Source organism: Pseudophryne corroboree, chromosome 5, assembly GCF_028390025.1.
Source record: "Pseudophryne corroboree isolate aPseCor3 chromosome 5, aPseCor3.hap2, whole genome shotgun sequence".
NCBI lineage: Eukaryota > Metazoa > Chordata > Amphibia > Anura > Myobatrachidae > Pseudophryne > Pseudophryne corroboree.
In genome coordinates, this window is record NC_086448.1 from 800,533,553 (window position 1) to 800,553,674 (window position 20,122).

The window sequence follows — 20,122 nt, forward strand, 5'->3', positions numbered from 1 at the left end:
GCGCAAAGTAGTTCGATTAACAACATGGTTTAATACGGAATCTTTCACTAAAGGCTCACCACCCTTTTAAAATTGTTAGACTGATATTACATTCTCCTGCTTGAACTATATGGTTGACTGTCCTCATAACCTTGTTTATACTATTTCAAATTTTGTTCAGCTCTTTTATTGGCGATTTCTGTACCTTGCAGTGGTTGATGTTTTTTCTCAAGCATTATGACATACGACTTGTATTTTTATTGCATGTTCCTTCTCAATAAACATATATTTAAAAAATATATATATATATATTTTTTTTTTTATAATAAAGGTTAGAGCGGCCCTCAGTAACCTGAGAATACTTATTTCTCCTCCTGTTTTCCCAGTTATACAACTAAAAGTCCTTCAGCTCAGCCTCAGCTGTACATGACAGGAGGGTTCCAGAGAATGTCAGCAGGCCCATTGTGATGTCATCAGCCCATTGTGATGTCATAGGCCCATGCCCTGTGGCTACATAATCTCTCATCCAGGCAGTTTACTGCAATAACATCTTGGGAGCGTCAGTGAAACATTTAGAGGTAAGTAGTCGGCTTTGATTTCACTTTTGTAGTTGCATTTATACAATTATTATTTAAATGACTGCCAGTGTTAATTTTGACAAGGATTTTATATTTAGTGTTAGTTTTGGCCACTTACTTAAATTGCAGTTGGTTTAAAGTCACATTTTAGTTTTTGTTGTTGGTTTTTTTTTTTTTTGCTTTGTTTTAGTCAAGATTTAGTCAGTGGATCTCAGTGTTCATTTTAGTCAATGTTTTAGTCGTAACGTTTGCAAACAGTTTAATGATACTGTAATGGATTTTGCTGAAGAACATTTCTCTAAATTTCATCTGAGAAGTTTACACATCTTTAACTATGTGTTTACTAGTAATCTAGACCCAGTAGGCTGAGAATGTGTTACATACAGAGTCTGACTTACCGTAGTGCTCACATATATCATATACACATGAATGCCTTAAATTTGTTAGAACAAACAAGTGCAATACACAATCCTATTTCCTTCACAGCAGGTCACACTTAATTTCTGCAAATATCTAGAACACAATTGTCCTTTAAAAATGTAAAACCTAACATCCCCCTTTCTGGGAATGGTGAAATCTCTACTATTAAAAACTCTGTATTACGACAGACAAACCACTTTTCCAGCATTAGAAACTAGCGTAGCCTCATTTTATAAAAAAATGGAGGGCCTTTGTTGAATCACTCGACTCCCCTACTCAGCATAAAATTCTGCAGGTATTCGAAACCACTAGCTGGTCTCTACTGCGTAAAATTGCTAAAGGTAAGGAGCCTGCAATTAACGTGATATCTATTAGTGTACACAGTGGCGGATCTTGCCACGGGCAAGCAGTACTTTTGCCCGGGGCGCCGCCTTCCGGAGGGCGCCGGCACCATCCGGAGGGCGCCGCACCAAGGCAAGATCCGCCACTGTGCCCCCCGCTGGTCCCCCGCTTTGAAGGGAACCAGACGCCACGTTACTAGTTTCCCTTCATGGAGAGGACCTGTGCTGTGCGGTGCGCAATGACGTCATCGCGCACCGCACAGCAAAGGTCCTCTCCATGAAGGGAAACTAGACGCTATGCGTCTAGTTTCTCTCTTCATGGAGAGGACCTTTGCTGTGCGGTGCGCGATGACATCATCGCGCACAGCATAGTGGCACAGACACTAGGGGTCATAATTGACCTCTAGTGTCTATGCTGTGCTATGGGAGAGACGTAATGACGTCTCTCCCATAGATCCGAGGACTGGAGAAGAGCGGCGCCGGCGGAGGTCTGGAATCAGGAGCGGGGATTGTAAGTATACTTTTATTTTTATTCCAGCTGCGCTACAGGGGCACAAATGGGGGCGTAACTGACCACACCCCCATATGAAGCCATGCCCCTATTTTTGCCCGGGGCGCCACAAGGGCAAGAACCGGCCCTGAGTGTACAGTGAATTGCTTTCTCTGGCCCTCATTCCGAGTTGATCGGTCGCAAGGCGAATTTAGCAGAGTTACACACGCTAAGCCTACGCCTACTGGGAGTGTATCTTAGCTTCTTAAAATTGCGACCGATGTAATCGCAATATTGCGATTACAAACTACTTTGCAGTTTCTGAGTAACTTCAACCTTACTCTGCCTGTGCGATCAGTTCAGTGCTTGTCGTTCCTGGTTTGACGTCACAAACACACCCAGCGTTCGCTCAGACACTCCCCCGTTTCTCCAGCCACTCCTGCGTTTTTTCCGGAAACGGTAGCGTTTTCAACCACACGCCCATAAAACGCCGTGTTTCCGCCCAGTAACACCCATTTCCTGTCAATCACATTACGATCGCCGGAGCGATGAAAAAGCCGTGAGTAAAAATACTATCTTCATTGTTAAATTACTTGGCGCAGTCGCAGTGCGAATATTGCGCATGCGTACTAAGCGGATTTTCTTTGCGATGCGATGAAAAATACAGAGCGAACGACTCGGAATGAGGGCCTCTATTCTGTTTCAAATCTACTTATTATTTTATGATGCTCCGCAAATTGGTCCATATTTCGTTCTTATGCTCTGGACTTACTAACTATAGACATTCTGTCCATCTGTTACAATCATTAACTGGTGATACTTGGAGATTCCTGCCCTTCTCCCACCCTTCCTCCCTCTTACTTTTTATTTTATTTTATTAATTATATCTATTATATTTGATTTGATTTGAAGTCATTACTTACCATTACTTATTATCATTTCTATTACTTGTCAGGGAATCTAGTATTAATATTGACAGGTATGATTATGGTTGATACCACTATGTACTATTCCCTTTTTTTATTCCTTATTTATAAACTAATAAAAACGTTTTCGAAGAAAAAAAAATGGAAAATCTACTTCCAGTCTTCAATTTGACAAGGATTTTATATTTAGTTTGTCCTAGTCACTTTTTTTGCTTTGTTTTAGTGATGATTTAGTCAGCGGATCTAGTATTGAAATATAACTGTAGTCGAGGATTATTTTTAGTCAGAATGCTCGTCTATATACTGAACACCGGTGACGGCGGCTACTATTACATTATATTACTATTTATATTATATTATATTATATTACTATAAACCTCCTAATGCTAATGTGTGGACCTTCATTCAAAAAGTAAAACATTCTATACCCTTAATACCAAGAAATAATGACACGGAGACTTGAATTTGGCAGAAAAATTGTTAGCTATTTATTGTACCCTAACCACTAGAAAAACCTGTAAAGTAAATATTAAGTTAGCATGTCGTATCAACCGAAATATGGTGGCAGAAAAAAAGAACGGCTACAACCCACTACAGATAACCTCAGAAACATTAAAACTCAAACAATCCTAATCTACCACAAACCATACATAGGTAATAGGTGCCCGACTCAGACCTCCACGCTGACTACCCACCCTGATGGGTGATGACGCTGCCCCCTGTTGGGTGATCTAGCGGCCTTAAAAGTCAATGGAGGTGAGTGCACCTAAACCACACCAATACTGTAAAAACTGTGACTAACAAGTCTAACTAGAACCTGCCGTTCTTTTCCGCCAACAGCGAAATACTTTTTCCCAGAGTTTCGCACCGCCACCATTCCCTCAACCTAACTCCTGCAACACCTGAAACAGATCCTCCAGGAAAAACATCATCCCTTCCTCAGACAAATGCACACCCTCAGGCCGAAAGAGGTGACTTTCACAGAACTGAATCCTAGGGTGGCGAACCACTTTCCCTCCGTGAGCCAATACCCACTTCGCCACCGCAACATTCACCTTCTGTCTGGCCTCATCAATAGGGCGACCGTCCGCCACTCCTCGCCAACGCAACCTTGGCACCATCATGGAGAACACCAAAACACAGCTGGGCCAAGCTGCGGCCACGCTGGCCAGATCTTCCATCATGGCCCATCTCAGCTCTAAAGATGTCCTCTTCCCCAGATCGTTGCCACCCAAGTGGATAACCAGCACCCTAGGGACTCCATGCTCTCTGACCTGACTGACCAATCTACTCTTCAGATCTTACCACATCATTCCACGCCAACCAAGCCAACGAACACCATGAGCCCGGGAAAAAAACTGCGCACCATCCGAGGCCAAAAACCTGGCTGCCCAGTAAACATAAGAGTGGCCAACTACCCATATTGACAATTCATCTTCTACCCAACCTGAAGTGAAAGAAAGGAATAAAAATTGGTTAGTAAATATCCTAATATGAGCTTATTGCATGCATTAACCCTGAAGGATCTGCCAAAAGAAAAAAGGTTTTTGTTTCTTAATGAGTCACGGCCTAGCCGCTCTAAACAAGCTTCAAACCAATCGAAGCATAACATAAAAACACAACGGGAAAGATTAAATTAAAATAAGGCAAAATAAAAAGGGGTGGGGGGGGGGGGTTTAAATGGGAAAAACATGTAAGAACTCAGCTAGAGGTGAAAGCATAAAAAACCTGCTGAGGGACTTTGTATTGGAATTGATCAGCCGAATTGTGTAAATTGAGATTCAGTCCGTCAGGTCAGGCAAAAAATCGCAAAAGAACTCCAGACCCCCGCTGAGTAGGATGAACAGGGGAGACAAACAGACACAAATAGCACAATGACGTACTTAACCTTCCAACATTAACTTAACGTTTATTAAAACTGAAAAATTCATGAAACCGGGCGAATATAACGTTTGTAACTGGAAGACTTCCATCGCCCCACCGCCTGAATCTCCGCAACGGAAAAACCCGCCGACGCAGCAGTTGCCGCCCCGATTCGGAAAGAATGCGTACCGAAAGCAGCGGGTGAAAGGCCCAAACCGTCGAGACAGCGACCAAGCAGCCAACGAAATTGATATTTCGTCAATGGTAAACCATCGTAGTGGAGCAGCCATGACCCCCTCACACTGGGCAGAACTGCTGCATATCTCAATGCCAATCTCACCGGGCAAATGCTCTCCTCCAGAGATAGTACCAAAGTGACCCATCGTCCTCTACCTACTTGGTCCGTCTTAGAACGACGCAGTCTGCACAGCAAAGACCTCTCACCCACCACCACGTCATCTTGAAGCATGCACGAATCTGCCCATTTAGATGGCGCTACCAGCTCCGAAACCCGAAAGGCTCCATGATAAGCCATGGAGAACGCCAACTGGAACAACAGCGACTCAAAAAGTGATTTTGCGACACTGACTACAGCACTGATGACAGCTGGAAGCAGGGCCGCATCAATGGGGCGCCGCCTATCTGGCGGCGCTGGCGCCACACGCGCCCACCCTTTCATCGCCCTCACAAGAAGCCCACTCTTTGTCACATCAGGAAAACCCTTGATTTTATTAAAAAATTAAATCCCTGCTAAGTACCGGGACACCACCGCTCTGGACCTACCCGTGACAAAAAGCTGCCAAATAAAAGAAAGCATCATCCGATGCCCGCTCTTACCTTCTTGACTCCGTCCTCGGACAAACTCTTCCCACTCGCTCCAAGCTTGACCGTAAGCCTTGGGCGTGTTCGGAGCCACTGATCGCATCGCTAGGCCCTCCAGTCCGGTCCGATCACCTGCCAGACATAACCGGGACATTGAAAACCCCGCTCATCGGCCTCAGGTGCCAACAGCCGAAATCTTTCCCACTGCCCGCGGGACCACGCGTCGGCAATTCCGTTCTCAATTCCTGGAACATGCTGCGCGTGGAACCATATATTCCTACGCAAGCATGTCAGCAACAATTGCGCAAGCACCCTCAAAACCACCGGCGACTTCGCCCTCTGATTATTGATCGCATGCACCACGCCCAGCCAGATTGTCGCATCTGAACAACATGCTGCGATCAGCCAGACGTTCGCTCCAAACCTCCAAGGCTACCATAATGGGAAAAAGCTCTAGCAGCAAAAGGTCCTTAGTGAAACCTTCGCGATATCATTCCTCCGGCCAAGGGGCCACACACCAAGATCCCTCTAGGTAGCAACCGAACCCAGAGGAACCAGCCGCGTCAGTAAACAGCTGTAATCCAGCATTGTCAACCGTTGGGGCCAACCAGATACGCACCCCATTGAAGTCCTCCAGGAACAAGGCCCAGACGGCCAAATCCCTCTTAATCTCGGAGGACAAGCGAATGAAATGATGCGGTCTGGCACACCCCGCCATCGACCTCTCTAGCTTTCGGCAGAAAACCCTGCCCATCGGGATGACCCGGCAAGCGAAGTTCAAGAGGCCCAGCAAAGACTGCGCCTGCCGCAGCGCAACTTTGTGTGACGCCACGAACTTCTCGATAACCTCGCGAAGTTTTGCCACCTTGGCCTGAGGAAGGCGACATGATCCTGCCACCGTGTCGATTTCAATCCCCAAGAACGACAAACAGGAGACCGGCCCCTCCGTTTTATCCTCGGCCACAAGAACGCCAACGTGATAAAACAAGGCTCGGATGCTGAACAAGTCGCTGCAGCGCGGCAAATTCGCCGGTCCCACACACAGGAAATCATCAAGGTAATGCGCAACCCCATGACCTCCCGTAGAAGACTCCACGCACCAATGTAAAAATTAGTGATGAGCGGATTCGGTTTTACTCGGTTTTACTCGGTTTTACTCGGTTCTCAAAACGGCATCTTATTGGCTCACGGATGTCACGTGTTTTGGATAGCCAATAAGATGCCGTTTTGAGAACCGAGTAAAACCGAGTAAAACCGAGTAAAACCGAACCTCGCTCATCACTAGTAAAAATGTGCTAAACTTTTCAAAGAATGAGCAGGAAACGGAACACCCCATCGGCAATGAAATATTCCGTTCCGATACGAAAACCCATAAAACGAAATGAGTCCGGATGCAATGGGAGCAACCTAAATGCGGATTCAACATCAATCTTAGCCATCAGAGCTCCCGGGCCGTAAGTACGAACAATCCCCAGTGCCTCGTCAAACGAATGGTACACCACCGAACATTGTTCTGGCGGTATTGCGTCGTTGACAGACGACCCTGACGGGTAAGAGAGATGCTGAATGAGCCTAAAAGCACCCGGAGTCTCCTTGGGGGCTACCCCCACTGGGGAAATGACCAAGTCATCCAATGGGGGCAAGCTAAACGGGCCCTCCATCCTACCCAGTCGCACCTCTTTCCCAACTTTCTGGCGCAAAACTAACGGGAAGGTGCGAGCGGATTGAAGATTTTTGAAGGCCTTGACTTTTACCTCGCCCACAACCGGCAGGCGGAAACCAAACTTGAAACCCTGAAACAAAAAACTGGCGTCCCGCCTATTTGGATACCATCCCAGCCACTTGGACATGGCATCCAAATTAATTAGCGTTGGGGCCCTGTTGAGCGATCCAACTCCCGGTGGGTTTTGCATAGCCTTGCTGACCCCTTTGGCCTTGCCGATTGCCCTTAAAACAGTTGGAGGCCGGGTGGAAGCCGCCACATTGCAAGCATGAATGTCGAAAACGACACTGCCTACCGAAGGAACAGGTTGCATTATTATATGCAAAGCATTTCCCCCTCGCGGTGGCCTGTCCGCCCCCGCGATTAGCTGATCTTCCTTTTCTGCCCGGCCCCCCCTCCGCGCTAACCCACTGGGCGGATGACCCAGCACGCTGCCCATCCGCCCCCGGATTCCAGGGCTCCTTCGCAGCTTGAGAAGCCCGGGTGACCTGGAGCCATACCTCCACATCTTTGCATCCAAAATCAATTACCTGCAAGCAGTCCTGCTTTTCCCGAAACTTCTTGTCATACATTCGCCATTCTACTCCCGTTGATGTTCGTTGCATGTCGTGTATCAGGTGCAGGTACCGGATGATGTTCATGTGTTCATCCGGCCTATCCTCCAGATAACATGCCGCAAAGATGCAGAAACCAGCCAGCCATTTGTCAAACGAACGGAAAGCTTCAGCTCCCATGCCCTTCTTAGCCTTCGCTACCTTATACTCCTTCTTCGCATCCTTAGTCAGCACGAACATATCCACGTAATCGCCTCTACTGATCTTCTTTCGGCAGCTATCCCGCAACCCCCTCAACACTGCCGTATAGTCGCAGTGGACTACTCCGGGCAAATTACGGCGCTTCTTGGCCCTGCGAGCGCTCTCGCTAAGCCGCTTGCGCTTTTTTAGCGTACTTCGTCGCCCACTTTTTCGCTCTAGTCATGCTACTAACCTTGGACGCTTGCGACGATAGGGATGAAGAGGAGGAGGAACTAACCGAACTAGAGCGTGCGCTGGAACTCGATGCCAAATCCTCCACCTCACCTAACATTGCTGACTGCTCGGACTCTGACTGCCCCGGTGTAGAAACCTCGAAATCGCTCACGTCCACCGTATCCTCACCATGAACACCTGAAAAAGACGACAAAGCACGGGACCCGGAAACCACTCCTGGAGCATCCATGGTCGTCCGGGGCACCTCTGTCCCCGACTCGCGTCCGCGCTCCGTCCCTACTTGTTGGTTGCCTTACTGCGCCGCGGCCGCCCCCAGGTCATGGCAAGTGCGCGCTATCCGCTCGACTGCCGACCCCGTCAGCATGACGGACGGCCTTGCTTCTGCGTGCGCGCCTGAACGCCTCGCTGTCACCGGAGATACGGCTGCAACCAATGGGCCCAATGCCGCCACCACCGTTAACAGTGCTGAGGCTAACTCCCCGGGGGCCCCTTGTCTGCCCCAAAACTCGTGGCCACTACCGGTGGCAGTCCCCGCGGACGCCATCGTCCGTATTCTGGCCTGCCGGCCAGTGGGCGCCGTGAAGGGACCCAGCGGTAAATAATCAGCCTGCCCTCTTGGTGTCCCGTTGGCCCCCCTAGCCCTCACCTGCCTGGTCCTCCTCCCATCTTCTCCCCTATCTGCTCCGCGCCCGCCCGCACTCACTCGATAAACTGCCCCTGCTGCTGCTCCCGGCACACGTGCCCTCCTCCTGCAGCCCAGAGCTCCCTCCGGCTGCAGGGAAGGCACACCTATGGGGCTTTCCAATGCCGCCTAAATATACCCCTCTTTGCCCCCCCCCGCCGGACTCCGGCTGTAAGGGAGGCAGCAGGGGAGACTCATACACCTGAGGCGCCGCTAGCTGTGCGCCGCCCCCCGCCAGACTCCGGCTGTAAGGGAGGCAGAAGGGGAGAATTGCACACACGTGCGCGGTCGGCGCCACTAGCTGAGCGAGCGGCTGAGCGAGCGGCCGCGCGCGCACCGCCACTTGCAGACACTCGCTGGCCAGCGGTGGGGAGCACCGCCGGCCAAGCCCCCGCGACAGGCCTTCCTTGACCAGCCGCCGCTCTCCGCCCACCCCGTCACCCTCGGCCCGCATCCGCCCGTGGCCTTGAAAAGGGGGACGGGTGGGAAGACGGGACGGGAGCTTCTGCACGTCGTCCGCTCTGGCGCATCCACGTCTCTGGCATCTCCTGAGGTGGAGGTGAAGGCCGAGGCCCGGCCACCTCACCTCCCCTCCCCGGTGCCCCGCGTCTCTCCTACCGCCCGTGGCTGGAGATTAACACCGGTCCAAACTCCTGGGGCAGGGGAGACCGGATCCGCTGCGTGGGTATGCGCGCCGGCGCCAGGGGACGGGGAACGACCAGATGGATACACAGGCCCAGCCGAGGCTCCATCTCCCCCGCCCTCAGAGCAGTAACGAGCTGGGGCCCCGGCCGAACGGAGGGGGCGAGAGGCGGCCATTTATCAAGCAACCACTTACAGGAGTGTACCGGAAGGTAATGTGAAGCAAGAGGGCAAATGACTAAGCTACCTAACACTGTCCTCTACACTGCCTAACCCACTAATGAAAGCACCAAGATTTTGATAACACTCACCAGCTAGAAGGCAAACTAAAAGAGACCCCTAGATGACCTATACATCCCTATATTTGCTGATCCCTCCCCTATCTACCATTGGCTGTAACTTTTCATAACAATTTGTTCCACACATCACAGGAGGTTTAACGCTCTCCATTCCTATGCCTGTCATTTCGTTCTCCTTATATTATATTATACTGTGTTATACAATGGGAACGGCTTCTTATTGATGTGGAATCTCTGATTATTATTGTAACCCAATTTGGAGTTCATTAGAACCACATTCTTCAATATAGAGTCTCCGGCTATTATCTCTCTCATGTCCAGGAGTTCCCTTTACACCTCCTGATATAAATTCAGTGTCATTTTTGTATTTATTACCATCTGTTGATTATTATATGTACTCATTTGTTACATTCAGTTTCGCTGAGTTTACATTGTTGGAACAAGTGTTTTATGTATTACCTGTATTGTGTGTTATCAGACTACAGGGGGGATGTAATAGCATCAGAGTTTGCCGGAGGTGCGGGATGCCGGCTGAACACGGGCATTTTTTTTTTTTAAAGCGGCACCCATGTACAAGTCTTGATTTTGCCTTGTAAATGATTGGCGCTTAAAAAAAAAGTCTGAGTTCGGTCGGCATCCCCGCACCTCCGGAAAACTAGGACAGTATTACATCCCGCTTTATATTGCTATAGACAAAGTAAATGAGATATTTTTTCTTAGGTTCTTTTTATTTCTCTATGCACCACCTTATGTTATTTTTCAGATTTTTTGAAGTTACCAATATGCCTAACACGGGGGTTACCCATATTCCGTCATGGAATCCATACAGCTCCATGGCACCTCGCACATCCAAGAAGCCTGCAGGCCACACAAAATAAAAAAAAACAGTCCACCGCTGGCCGCAGGCAGAAACGCCATGCCGCCGTGGGCTGTCCACAAGATGAAACCTTAGTGGCCTACCTGCGCCGGGCATATAAGATGCTGCCCAAACATCCTGTGGCACATCAGGACCAATAGCCTGCAGTCTGTGGCCCAGCCCAGTGTGAGGCCTCAGGGGATAGTCCAACTTGTGGCCCGCCAATTCCGGGCCACCATGGAAACATTGTTGTGGATTGTGAAAGAATAGTCTTTAAAAAATAAAACTCGGATAAAAGACATCAAAAAATGTTATTGGTAGCAGGGTGATGTAGGAGAGGATGGGGTCTGCGTGTGGCGGCTCCAGTTACTTACTTTGCCAGAGGAGCTCGGACCCCTACATACAACCATGAAAGAAAGCATAATTTCATACACATTACATTGTCCATTTTATTTGAAAAGGAACATATATATATATATATATATACATATATATATACATATACACACAGGGTGATTCAAAAGTCGCAGTACACCCTTTTGTTTAAAAAACTCTGCAGGAAACGGGAAAACTGACTTAGATTCAAGATGGCCGATATCGAGATGGTACATATCGAGAGAGAGAGAGAGAGAGAGAGAGAGAGAGAGAGAGAGAGAGAGAGAGAGAGAGAGAGAGAGAGAGAGAGAGAGTGTGTGTGTGTGTGTGTGTGTGTGTGTGTGTGTAATATATATTTCTCTGACGTCCTAGTGGATACTGGGTACTCCGTAAGGACCATGGGGTATAGACGGGCTCCGCAGGAGACTGGGCACTCTTAAAAGAAAGATTAGGTACTATATCTGGTGTGCACTGGCTCCTCCCTCTATGCCCCTCCTCCAGACCTCAGTTAGTATCTGTGCCCGGCCAGAGCTGGATGCACCCTAGGGGCTCTCCTGAGCTTCCTAGAAAAGAAAGTATTTGTTAGGTTTTTTATTTTCAGTGAGATCTGCTGGCAACAGACTCACTGCTACGTGGGACTGAGGGGAGAGAAGCGAACCTACCTGCTTGCAGCTAACTTGGGCTTCTAAGGCTACTGGACACCATTAGCTCCAGAGGGATCGAACACAGGCCCAGTCCTCGGTCATCCGGTCCCGGAGCCACGCCGCCGTCCCCCTTGCAGAGCCAGAAGAACGAAGAGAAGTTGAAAATCGGCGGCTGAAGACTCCGGTCTTCATTAAGGTAGCGCACAGCACTGCAGCTGTGCGCCATTGCTCCCTTAGCACACCATACACTCCGGTCACTGATGGGTGCAGGGCGCTGGGGGGGGGGGCGCCCTGGGCAGCAATTAGATTACCTTCCTTGGCGAAAAGCACATAATACAGTCTGATAAACTGTATATGTGCATTAACCCCCGCCATTAAAGTACATAAAAGGACAGAAGCCCGCCGCTGAGGGGGCCGGGCCTTCTTCCTCAGCACACCGGCGCCATTTTCTCTTCACAGCTCAGCTGGAAGGAAGCTCCCCAGGCTCTCCCCTGCAGTATCCTGGTACACAAAGGCTAAAAAAAGAGAGGGGGGGGCACATAAATTTAGGCGCAAAACTGTGTATATAAGCTGCTATAGGGGAAAAATCACTCAGTATAGTGTACATCCCTGTATTATATAGCGCTGTGGTGTGTGCTGGCATACTCTCTCTCTGTCTCTCCAAAGGGCCTGGTGGGGGAACTGTCTTCAAATAGAGCATCCCGTGTATGTGTGTGGTTTGTTGGTACGCGTGTGTCGACATGTCTGAGGTAAAAGGCTCCTCTAAGGAGGTGATAGAGCGGATATGTGTGTGGGAGGGTGTCTCCGTCGACAACGCTGACACCTGTTTGGATATGTGTAAGTGCTGAGGTAAAATTATTGCACAAAAGGTTAGGGAACAGAAAGGAAATCTACCCTGGTCTGTCCCTATGTCACAGAGTCCTTCAGAGTCTCTCTATGTTCACTATCCAAAATAACAAAGTATCGACACGGAGTTTAACTCCACTGTCGACTACGATAATGCAAAGTTACAGCCAAGAGGGCTAAAAGATATTCAATATATGATTATTGGAATAAAAGATGATTTGCATATCACTGATGACTCATCTGTCCCTGACACGAGAGTACACATGTTAAGGGGAAGAATGCTGAGGTAAATTTCCCTCCTCTCATGAGGAAAAAGAGCGGGAATCTCCAGACAAGAGACGGCAGCTTCCCACAAGAGAATTCTCAGGCTGTATCCTTTCCCCACTAGGGCCAGGATGTGTTGAGAATCTTCCCCTTGGGTGTCCTGTTTGCACTAGCTATTCTCAGGGATCCTGCAGATAGTGTGCACATTCTAGTATACTACCCAGACCGGCGATTGTGTCGGCATGGGTTTATAGTGCTGTGGCAGCGTGGACAGGTACCTTATCAGCAGAGATTGAGACCCTAGTATGCATATAAATATTTTAAGATGCTGTCTTAAGTGATAGATATATAATTATAAAGCATGCCCAAAGGGACATGAGTATACTGGGTCCTAGAGACAAAAGCTATGTCGATTTCTGCTTGACGTGTCCTGTAGAATATACATTGGACAGATGATGCCGACTTAAGAGGCATATGTGAGGCTGAGGATTGTGTGGAGAAAGGTTCTCGGGCCTGGTCTCCACAGCTATAGCTGGTAATTCTGATATTTTGCCTTATATTCCTGCACAGCCTAGGAAAGCACGACATTATTAAATGCAGCTTTTCGAATAAAGAAACAAGAAAGTCTGAGGTGCGTCCTTTCTTGTCAGAGCCGGGGGCAGAGGAAAGAAGCTGTACAACACAGCTAATCCCCATGAACAGAAGTCCTCCCCGGCCTCTACAAAAATCCACCGCATGTCGCTGGGGCTCCACAGGCGGAGCTAGGCCCGGTGGGGACACGCCTTCGTAAGTTCAGCCACAAGTGGGTTCACTCCCTGTTAGATCCCTGGGCAATAGAAATTGTATCGCAGGGATACAGGCTGGACTGTGAGAAGATGCCCCCTCACCGAGGACCCGGCGGGCTTCCCCCCAAGAGAGGGAGCCAGTGTTAACTGCAATTCGTAAATTGTATCTTCAACAGGTGGTGGTCATGGGTCCCCTCCTTCAACAAGAGGGTGTTATTATTCGACCATGTTATAATCCGGAAACCAGACGGTTCGGTTAGACCCATATTGTATTAAAATCCCTGAACATATACCACCTCATCAGGCGTACCTCAGAATTGCGGTACTGGATTGTCATTACCAATTTCACCAAGGTAATGGCGGATATGATGGTGCTCCTGCGGAAGCAAGGTGTCACTATTACTACTTGGATGATCTCCTCATAAAAGCGAGATCAAGAGAGCGGTTGCTGGACAGCGTATCACCTTCTCTGGAAGTGAAACGGCAACACGACTGGATTCTATATATTCCGAAGTCGCAGTTGGTTCCTACAGCTCATCTGCCTCGCCTAGGCATGATCCTAGACACAGACCAGAAGAGGGTTTATCTCCCGATAGAGAGAGCTCAGGAGCTCATGACACTGGTCAGGAATCCATTGAAAACCAAAACAGGTGTCAGTGCATCACTGCACTCGAGTCCTGGGAAGGATGATGGCATCATACGAGGCCATCCCCTTCGGCTGGTTCCATGCAAGGACAATGGAACTTACTGGACAAGTGGTCCGGATCACATCTTCAGATGCATCGGTTAATCACCCTATCCCCGAGGGCCAGGGTGTCTCTCCTGTGGTGGCTGCGGAGTGCTCACCTTCTCGAGGGCCGCAGATTCGGCATTCAGGACTGGGTCCTGGTGACCACGGATGCAAGCCTCCGAGGGTGGGGGGCAGTTACACAGGGAAAAAAATTCCAAGGTTTGTGGTCAAGCCAACAGACTTGCCTTCACATCAATATCCTGGAACTAAGGGCCATATACAACGCCCTAAGTCAAGCGGAGTTCCTGCTTCGCGACCAACCGGTTCTGATCCAGTCAGACCGCAGGGGCTCATGTAAACCGCCAGGGCGGCACAAGGAGCAGGGTGGCGAGGGTAGAAGCCACCAGAATTCTTCGCTAGGCGGAGAATCAAGTAAGCGCACTGTCAGCAGTGTTCATTCCGGGAGTGGACACGACCTCCACCCGGGAAAGTGGTGACTTCATCAGGAAGTCTTCACGCAGTTTTGCAAATTGATGGAAACTGCCTCAGGTGGACTACATGGCGTCCCACCTCAATAAAAAGATAAAAAAGGTTTTACGCTGGGTCAAGGGACTCTCAGGCGATAGCTGTGGTCGCACTAGTAACACCGTGGGTGTTCCAGTCGGTCTATATATTCCCTCCTCTTCCTCTCAGACCCAAGGGCTGAGAATTGTAATAAACGGAGGAGTGTGAACAATATTCTTTGCTCCGGATTGGCCAAGAAGGACTCGGTACCCGGAACTGCAAGAAATGCTCTCAGAGGACCCATGGCCTCTGCCTCTCAGTCAGGACATGTTGCAACAGGGACCCTGTCTGATCCAAGACTTACCGCGGCTGCGTTGGACGGCATGGCGGTTGAACGCCGGATCCTAGCGGAAAAGGGCATTCCGGATGCAGTTATTCCTACGCTGATAAAGGCTAGGAAAGACGTGACAGCAAGACTGTTTCACTGTATATGGCGAAAATAGGTTGCTTGGTGTGTGGCCGGGAAGGCCCTACAGAGGAATTCCAGGGGGGTCGATTCCTGCACTTCCTACAGTCAGGAGTGACTATGAGCCTAAAATTAGGATCCATAAAGGCCAAGATTTCGGCCCTATCCCTTTTTTCTCTCAAAAAGAACTGGCTTCACTGCCTGAAGTTCGGACGTTGTTACAGGGGTGCTGCATATTCAGCCCCTTTTGTGCCTCCAGTGGCACCTTGGGATCTTAACGTGTGTTGGATTCCTAAAATCCCACTGGTTTGAGCCACTTAAGACCGTGGAGCTAAAATATCTCACGTGGAAAGTGCTCATGCTTTTGGCCTTAGCTTGGACTAGGCGTGTGTCAGAATTGGCGGCTTTGTCATGTAAAAGCCCATATCTGATCTTCCATATGGAAAGGGCAGAATGGAGGACTCGTCCCCAATTTCTCCCTAAGGTGGTATCATCGTTTCATTTGAACCAACCTATTGTGGTGCCTGCGGCTACTAGGGACTTGGAGGATTCCAAGTTGCTGGACGTAGTCCGGGCCCTGAAACTTTATGTTTCCAGGACAGCTAGAGTCAGAAAAACTGACTCGCTATTTATCCTGCATGCACCCAACAAGCTGGGTGCTCCTGCTTCAAAGCAGACTTTTGCTCGCTGGATCTGTAGCACGATTCAGCTTGCACATTCTGCGGCTGGACTGCCGCATCCTAAATTAGTAAAAGCCCATTCCACGAGGAAGGTGGGCTCTTCTTGGGCGGCTGCCCGAGGGATCTCGGCTTTACAACTTTGCCGAGCTGCTACTTGGTCGGGTTCAAACACTTTTGCAAAATTCTACAAGTTTGATACCCTGGCTGAGGAGGACCTTGAGTTTGCTCATTCGGTGCTGCAGAGTCATCCGCACTCTCCCGCCCGTTTGGGAGCTTTGGTATAATCCCCATGGTCCTTACGGAGTACCCAGCATCCACTAGGACGTCAGAGAAAATAAGAATTTACTCACCGGTAATTCTATTTCTCGTAGTCCGTAGTGGATGCTGGGAACCCGTCCCAAGTGCGGACTCTCTGCAATACATGTATATAGTTATTGCTTAACTAAAGGGTTATTGTTATGAGCCATCTGTTCAGTGAGGCTCAGTTATTGTTCATACTGTTAACTGGGTATAGTTATCACGAGTTGTACGGTGTGATTGGTGTGGCTGGTATGAGTCTTACCCTGGATTCCAAATCCTTTCCTAGTAATGTCAGCTCTTCCGGGCACAGTTTCCCTAACTGAGGTCTGGAGGAGGGGCATAGAGGGAGGAGCCAGTGCACACCAGATATAGTACCTAATCTTTCTTTTAAGAGTGCCCAGTCTCCTGCGGAGCCCGTCTATACCCCATGGTCCTTACGGAGTACCCAGCATCCACTACGGACTACGAGAAAATAAGAATTTACTTACCGATAATTCTATTTCTCGTAGTCCGTAGTGGATGCTGGGGACTCCGTAAGGACCATGGGGAATAGCGGCTCCGCAGGAGACTGGGCACAAAAGTAAAGCTTTAGAACTACCTGGTGTGCACTAGCTCCTCCCCCTATGACCCTCCTCCAAGCCTCAGTTAGGAAACTGTGCCCGGACGAGCCACACCAATCACACCATATAACTTGTGATCTAAACCCAGTTAACAGCATGATAACAGAGGAGCCTCTAGAAAAGATGGCTCACTACAGCAATAACCCGATTTTTTTGGTAACAATAACTATGTACCAGTATTGCAGACAATCCGCACTTGGGATGGGCGCCCAGCATCCACTACGGACTACGAGAAATAGAATTATCGGTAAGTAAATTCTTATTTTCTCTGACGTCCTAGTGGATGCTGGGGACTCCGTAAGGACCATGGGGATTATACCAAAGCTCCCAAACGGGCGGGAGAGTGCGGATGACTCTGCAGCACCAATGAGAGAACTCCAGGTCCTCCTCAGCCAGGGTATCAAATTTGTAGAATTTTACAAACGTATTTGCTCCTGACCAAGTAGCTGCTCGGCAAAGTTGTAAAGCCGAGACCCCTCGGGCAGCCGCCCAAGATGAGCCCACCTTCCTTGTGGAATGGGCTTTTACAGATTTTGTCTGTGGCAGGCCTGCCACAGAATGTGCAAGCTGAATTGTACTACAAATCCAACGAGCAATAGTCTGCTTAGAAGCAGGAGCACCCAGCTTGTTGGGTGCATACAGAATAAACAACGAGTCAGATTTTCTGACTCCAGCCGTCCTGGAAACCTATATTTCCAGGGCCCTGACAACGTCTAGCAACTTGGAGTCCTCCAAGTCCCTAGTAGCCGCAGGCACCACAATAGGTTGATTCAGGTGAAACGCTGAAAAACCACCTTAGGGAGAAACTGAGGACAAGTCCTCAATTCCGCCCTGTCCGAATGGAAAATCAGATGAGGGCTTTTACAGGATAAAGCCGCCAATTCTGACACGCACCTGGCCCAGGCCAGGGCCAACAGCATGACCACTTTCCATGTGAGATATTTTAACTCCACATATTTAAGTGGTTCAAACCAATGTGACTTTTGGAACCCAAAAACTACATTTAGATCCCAAGGTGCCACTGGAGGCACAAAAGGAGGCTGTATATACAGTACCCCTTTCACAAACGTCTGAACTTCAGGGACTGAAGCTAGTTCTTTTTGGAAGAAAATTGACAGGGCCGAAATTTGAACCTTAATGGACCCCCATTTCAGGCCCATAGACACTCCTGTTTGCAGGAAATGCAGGAATCGACCTAGTTGAAAATTCCTCCGTCGGGGCCTTACTGGCCTCGCACCACGCAACATATTTTCGCCAAATGCGGTGATAATGTTTTGCGGTTATATCTTTCCTGGCTTTGATCAGGATAGGAATGACTTAATCCGGAATGCCTTTCTCCTTCAGGATCCAGCGTTCAACCGCCATGCCGTCAAACGCAGTCGCGGTAAGTCTTGGAACAGACAGGGTCCTTGCTGGAGCAGGTCCCTTCTTAGAGGTAGAGGCCACGGATCCTCCGTGAGCATCTCTTGAAGTTCCGGTTACCAAGTCCTTCTTGGCCAATCCGGAGCCCGAATATAGTGCTTACTCCTCTCCATCTTATAATTCTCAGTACCTTGGGTATGAGAGGCAGAGGAGGGAACACATACACTGACTGGTACACCCACTGTGTTACCAGAGCGTCTACAGCTATTGCCGGAGGGTCCCTTGACCCGGCGCAATACTTGTCGAGTTTTATAAACATGTGGAAGACTTCTGGGTGAAGTCCCCACTTGCTGACAGTGCTATCACATGATTTTCCGCCCAGCGAAGAATCCTTGCAGCTTCTGCCATTGCCCTCCTGCTTCTTGTGTCACCGTGTCTGTTTACGTGGGTGACTGCCGTGATGTTGTCCGAATGGATCAACTCCGGGTGACCTTGAAGCAGAGGTCTTGCCGAGCTTAGAGCATTGTAAATGGCCCTTAGCTTCAGGATATTTATGTGAAGTGATGTCTCCAGGCTTGACCATAAGCTCTGGAAATTCCTTCCCTGTGTGACTGCTCCCCAGCCTCGCAGGCTGGCATCCGTGGTCACCAGGACCCAGTCCTGAATGTCGAATCTGCGGCCCTCTAGAAGATGAGCACTCTGCAACCACCACAGGAGAGACACCCTTGTGCTTGGTGACAGGGTTATCCGCTGATGCATCTGAAGATGCGACACGGACCATTTGTCCAGCAGGTCCCACTGGAAAGTTCTTGCGTGGAATCTGCCGAATGGGATTGCTTCGTAGGAAGCCACCATTTTTCCCAGAACCCTTTCATTGATGTACTGGGACTTGGCTCGGTTATAGGAGGTTCCCGACTAGCTCGGATAACTCCCTGACTTTCTCCTCCGGGAGAAACACCTTTTTCTGGACTGTGTCCAGGATCATCCCTAGGAACAGACGACGAGTCGTCGGAATCAGCTGCGATTTTGGAATATTGAGAATCCAATCGTGCTGCCGCAACACTACCTGAGATAGTGCTACACCGACCTCCAACTGTTCCCTGGATCTTACCCTTATCAGGGAATCGTCCAAGTAAGGGATAACTAAAATTCCCTTCCTTCGAAGGAGTATCATCATTTCGGCCATTACCTTGGTAAAGACCCGGGGTGCCGTGGACCATCCATACGGCAGCATCTGAAACTGATAGTGACAGTTCTGTACCATAAACCTGAGGTACCCTTGGTGAGAAGGGTAAATTGGGACATGAAGGTAAGCATCCTTAATGTCCCGAGACATCATGTAGTCCCCTTCTTCCAGGTTCGCAATCACTGCTCTGAGTGACTCAATCTTGAATTTGAACCTCCGTATGTAAGTGTTCAAGATTTTAGATTTAGAATCGGTCTCACCGAGCCGTCCGGCTTCGGTACCACAACAGTGTGGAATAATACCCCGTTCCCTGTTGCAGGAGGGGTACCTTGATTATCACCTGCTGGGAATACAGCTTGTGAATGGCTTCCAAAACTGCCTCCCTGTCAGAAGGAGACATCGGTAAAGCCGACTTTAGGAAACGGCGAGGGGGAGACGTCTCGAATTCCAATTTGTACCCCTGAGATATCACCTGAAGGATCCAGGGGTCTACTTGCGAGTGAGCCCACTGCGCGCTGAAATTCATTGAGACGGGCCCCCACCGTGCCTGATTCTGCTTGTAAAGCCCCAGCGTCATACTGAGGGCTTGGCAGAGGCGGGAGAGGGCTTCTGTTCCTGGGAACTGGCTGATTTCTGCAGCCTTTTTCCTCTCCCTCTGTCACGGGGCAGAAATGAGGAACCTTTTGCCCGCTTGCCCACGAAAAGACTGCGCCTGATAATACGGCGTCTTCTTATGTTGAGAGGCGACCT

The 20,122-nt window shown here is 49.2% G+C and overlaps 1 long non-coding RNA gene across 1 annotated transcript in view; it reads left to right on the forward strand.

Annotated features, from left to right (window-relative positions):
• The first annotated feature begins 456 nt into the window (after nt 1-456).
• Nucleotides 457-20,122, forward strand: part of LOC134928568 (uncharacterized) — a 53,211-nt gene continuing 33,545 nt past the window's right edge. The window contains exon 1 of the long non-coding RNA XR_010177946.1: nt 457-557. This is a non-coding gene — a long non-coding RNA (uncharacterized LOC134928568). The remainder of the gene's footprint in view (nt 558-20,122) is intronic.